Source organism: Solanum pennellii, chromosome 6, assembly GCF_001406875.1.
Source record: "Solanum pennellii chromosome 6, SPENNV200".
NCBI classification, from domain to species: domain Eukaryota; kingdom Viridiplantae; phylum Streptophyta; class Magnoliopsida; order Solanales; family Solanaceae; genus Solanum; species Solanum pennellii.
Window position 1 is genome coordinate 53,422,155 of NC_028642.1, and position 5,712 is coordinate 53,427,866.

A 5,712-nucleotide genomic window follows, 5' to 3' on the forward strand; every position below is an offset into this window, starting at 1 on the left:
TTATCTTCTGGCACCCATATTATATGAAGGAAAAAAATGATAAATATACCTCTGAACTATAGTATGTAAATATCATTTGTCATACTTTCGTGATATTGATGCCCCTACAATAAAAAAACTAGAGCATATATATACCTATTATATAAACGGACATACACGTGTCATAATCTTATCCACCATATAAAAAATTTTAATATTGGACCGAAGGATAAGATTGTGTCACGCGTCCCTATATTTAGTCTTCCATTAGAGTGAACGACATATATATTCTAGTTTTCGACGACAGAGTATCAATATCTCAAAAATATAACGAAAAATATCTATATACCATTTACGACAGTTCAAAGATATATTTGTATGTTTTCTCTTATAAGAAAGCTAAATACTACACTTGGTTAAAAGTTGAATTCTTAACCTAAAAGACAAGGGATCAATTCTTACATATATTTTTTAGTCTCGATGAACAATCTAATATTTATTGTAAATATTTATAGCAGATTTTAATTTTTATATATATTATATGTAATTTTTCAGCAAAATAAATTAAAATCAACTCGTTTCACCCTCTAGCCAGCTCCGCCGAAGATATTTGAGTATTTGGAAGAGAATTTGATTCAATTAAATTATGATTTAGAAGAAAAAAAATAAGGGGACGGGAAAAAAGCCGCAATTACTGTTAGAACTTGGAACTGTGCTTTTATTATATGTTTATACGAATATTTTATATCATCTTTTATAAAAGTGGTTGTTGAAAATTTGTATGCATTTTCAGTGGTCTTTCTTTATTATTCTAAATTTTAAATAGAAGAAGTAATCAATATCTACTGTTAGATCTTGTCAAACCATTTTCCCTTTGTTCCCACTAGGGCGGAGCTACATTGCATTAAGGGGGTTCATTTAAACTCTTTTTAGCGAAAAATTATATTATTTATATATGGTTAAAATAAGTTTATATATATATATAGTAGATGTCGAATCTCTTTCGACTATCTATTTCTACAGATTATGAACCTCTATATTGAAAATTTTGACTCTGCGTCTGCATCTACAAACCATTGAATGTTTCCATTTTATGTAACATTTCTTTGTTTCACAACTCAAATATTGTTACTCCTTTTTTTTTCAAAATATTTTTCGTATTTTTCTTTTACAGGTTTTTCAAAAAAAATACTAACTAAACTCTTTTAACTATTTTATTTGATTTATAACAAAGTTATAATCTCTCTTTATTACATGTTTACTTTGTTGACTTGTGTGTAGTCTACTACAAAAATAGTTATTAATTTTGTATAGAAATGGTGTGTATATATATATATAATTACAAAAAATATATTTAAGTTATCATCTAATTTAAATAATATTTTTTTTAAAATTACCATCTTTTTAACATTTAATACCCAATCAAATACCATCCAAATATCATGATATTTGGGAAATCACTCTAGAACAATGAAAATTCAATTAGTCAATTCACCAAGTAGAGCAGCAGATGAAGCTATCCCTTTATTAATCAACAGTCTCGAATTTAAATTTGAATATGAAAAAATCAATTGGCATGGAGCACTACAATATGTATATCAAACACATAAGGACATAATATTTTTGTAAGAAATAAAAATCAAAAAGAGAAGACGTTTGAAGTTTATATTTCAAAATAAATTATATCATTATGTAATAATATTATCTTATTAATAAAATAACAAAATAAAAATTATTTTAAAAAATATAAAAAGTAGTTGTGATAATTCTTTGGGCGTCTCGAGAGATGGTCCAACAATTGCTGTTCATTTGGCAGTGCAGCAATTAGAGTGGTTGTCCCCACAGTACTGTCCAAACAGACTGCCTTTTTTGGACGAGATATTTTCTCTGTTTGATGCCATTTTTGCCTTTTTTAGGCTAAACATTAAGGATCCGTTTGGCCATAAATCTTAGTTCTCAACTTTTTCAAAATATTTTATTATAAAAATTTAAATTCGAAATCTAAATAAAAATTTATACAACTTGTTTCCCACTCACTTTTTACTTATACTTAATACGATCAAATATGAATATTATTTTTTTCAAAATATAAATAAATAGATTTTAAAAAAAAAAATATTTAAAATCTATAACCAAATCCCTGCAAATGCAATTTATGTCACTTTGCTGGTATTATTCTACTTTTCTCTTTCCAATTTCTCTCCAATGGTAGTAATGTTCAGATTCTCTCAGTTGATCTTTTTATTGGTTCCTGACAAGTTAGAATTTTGTGGTCTTAAATTAAATAAATTTAATTATATTATATGTTTGTATGAAATTTTAAAATTTAAAAGTTATGAAATTAGAAAAAGGATATAATTTCTTCTGTAAGTGATTCCGAGTTGCTAGTTATAGAAGGGATACTAACGCCAAATAGGGTTGGATCCATATTTTTTTGGAAAAATTATATATAATGACAAACTAATAATTCAAATTAAGTGCTATAACCATATTTTGATTTAATTGTGCATGTAGCAAACTGTTTGTCAGTCGTCTCTCATTCCCTCAAACTATCGCTTGCACTCTCCCTCTATCGCTCGCCTCTCTCGCTTTTATACAAACACAAATTTATAAAATGTGTTTGCGTTTGTATAAAGCGAGAAAAAATTGTATATATACATATATTTCCGTTCCCTTCTCCTAGATCTCGCTAGCCACTCTCCCGAATCTCGCTCGCCACCCACGCCTCTCTCGCTTATACAAACAGAAACGAAATGTATAAATTGTGTGTATAAAGCAAGAGAAAATTGTATATACACATGCAAATTATATATCTTCGTCCTATACACTTATAATTATACAATACAAATATTCGTCTGCCCAAATTTCTTTTGTCTTTCTATCTTTCTCGTTTTATACATACATAAATTACACAATTGATCTTTTGTATACAACTGCTTTTTTGGTATATATATAGCGAATTATACAATTGGTTTCTTTGTATATGTATAGCGGATTATACAATTGTTTTTTTGTTTATGCATTTATAGCAAAATATGCATATTTATGTTTGGGAAAAGGGTCTGATATACCCCTCAACTTTGTCATTTGGAGCTGATATACCCCTCGTTATGAAAGTGGCTCATATATGCCCTTACCGTTATACAAACGACTCACATATACCCCTGCCGTTACAAAATGGCTCACATATACCCTTCATTTAACGGAAGTTAAAAAAATTAGTTTTAAATTTATACTTATTACTTTTAATTTTTAAAAAAAAATTATTTAGGGGTATATATGATTCTTCTATCAAAGTTCAAGGTATATTTTAATTTTTTTTAATACATAAATTATTTTTTGACTTCTTTTATTGTAATTATTTGAGTTTTTTATTCTTATTTTATTTTTTTCTTTCATTTCTTTATTAAAGAAAAAACATTTAAACTATTTTTTTTTCTATATTGTAATTTGATTTTTGTATTCGAAGAAAAAAATTTGGTCATCTACTATAAGTTTTACAAGAATATTAGTGAAACATAAATAAATTTGATTATCAAAATAATAATTCTAAATTAGTCATTGAAACAAAAAAAAGTCAAAAAAATATGTTTGACGAGGATTAAATTTACTCATATGGGATTATATATTGTAGAAAAAAATAATAAATAGTTAGATTAAAATTATCTTTTTTTTCATTTCCGTTAGAGGAAAAGGGTATATGTGAGCCATTTGTTTATAAGTAGGGGTATATATGAGCCACTTTCATAACAAGGGATATATTAGCTCCAAATGACAAAGTTGAGGGGTATATCAGACCCTTTTTCCTTTATGTTTGCTATGCAAGGTATAGTTATAACTTACAAATATGATTTTCATGTTTGCTATATGTGGAGAAGTTACTCATTTTTTTGTTCATAAATGATAGGCACCGCGCAAGTATATTTTTTACACAAACAACCTCTAATCAAAATAACGGATACTAAAGGTATATTTTTTTTTATATTAATATGTAAAATATACATTTTTATACATAATTATATATACTTTTTAGATATAATGTAATTGTTTTGGATCGACCACTCAGTAACTTTCCTTATATTGTGGTATACTAATTGGCATAATTATATTAGTTTGGCGTACGTAGAGGTAGTTTTTTGTCATGTCGAAATTGGAAAACATATCTCACAATTGTTTGACGAGCCCTGTTTCTAAGCCCATATATATAGGGAGATTGACATGTACGTAAAATTTCTATTTGGAAAACATATTCTCACAATTCTTATTCTATCCTATTTTCGGAAACATGTATCGGTCAGATACATCACTTTATGCATTGTATTGAGATGTACACGATGTATTAGAACGTGATGTATTGCGACGTTGGATGATGTACTCGAAATTGAAACATAATGTATCGGACATTGAGGGATGTATCAGATATCAAAATAGAATGTCATGTATATTTTTGTAACATGTATGTGTATCTAGAGTTGGATTACTCTATGTATATGCTACTCTATGTATATTCTTATCATTTGTATGCATAACTTAAGATGATTTCATTGACGACGATTCTTCAAAATATGAATATCTAAAAGTTTGTTTAGTCCTTTGTAGTATACATATCCAAATGTATATCTATAACTAAATATCATGTATAATTGGTATACACATATATAATACAGGATGAAAATACTATAAATTATAATTTTTTATACTCACATATATCTAACTGAGTTGGATAAAGTCTTCAAATGTATATGTATTCCAAGCTTCTTTCTTAAGCGACTATAGTACTGAAAAATGTTTTTTTTTTAAAAAAAAAAATTAAAAAAAAATCTTCTTTAGTCCTGTAGATTTACTTAAAATTATGCTACTAATTCCATGTCACTGTGACTTCATCAAATATTTGTTAATATAACATATCATTACCTAACATGTTTCTATTAACAAAAAAAAGAAATCCAATTATTTTAATTCCAATCAAGTTTCTGTTGAGTCAACGAAATTATATAAAATACTAGGTGAAGATTAATAATTAATAGCTAAATCAACCACTCCCAATAATTGACCAAAAAAAATAATACTTGCTGTTATATTAGAAGAGGTAGAACAAACTTGTTGTGCCAAATCCAATATATGTCAAATCGAAGGCATAGTGAACCATCATCAGCCACCAGCTGCGGCTGCAACGACGCGGCGGAGTTTACGTGTACATTATGCTTATTATGTGCGTGTTGTCCATTGTCTATCTTTTGTTATTGTGTTAAGACACCGTACAAGATTGTGAAGCATGTCAAATGTGAAGTTTGTTGTGATTCGGGGAAGAAAATTCTACCAGAATACTCTTCTGTTTCAGATATGGATATAATCGATTCTCCGAATAAGCTTGAACGTAGTCACCAAAGCAAGAAGAAGATCAAGAAATTGAATTGAATGTTGATTTTTTTGTGAATTGTGTTTGGTGAGAAAGGAAGTTGTCTTATTGATTTCAACACCTTGCATTGATGTTTTTCTTCAAGTACCAATATACTTTTCGTGTTTTTCAAAAAAATATATGAATGAGAACATATTAAAAAAAAGTCAATCAGCATTTGGCCCACAAGATAATGCCAATATACTTTTCGTGTTGTACATTACATTCCATATAAAAAAAACGGAAATAAAAATTGTCAAGAATGGGATTCGAACCCATGCCCTTTCGGACCAGTACCTGAAACTGGCGCCTTAGACCAACTCGGCCATCTTGAC

At 28.0% G+C, this 5,712-nt stretch overlaps 1 non-coding gene across 1 annotated transcript; it reads right to left on the reverse strand.

The window, feature by feature from the left end:
• Window positions 1-5,631: 5,631 nt before the first annotated feature.
• TRNAL-CAG lies at window positions 5,632-5,712 on the reverse strand. Its single transcript has one exon. It is a non-coding gene; the product is annotated as a tRNA-Leu (tRNA).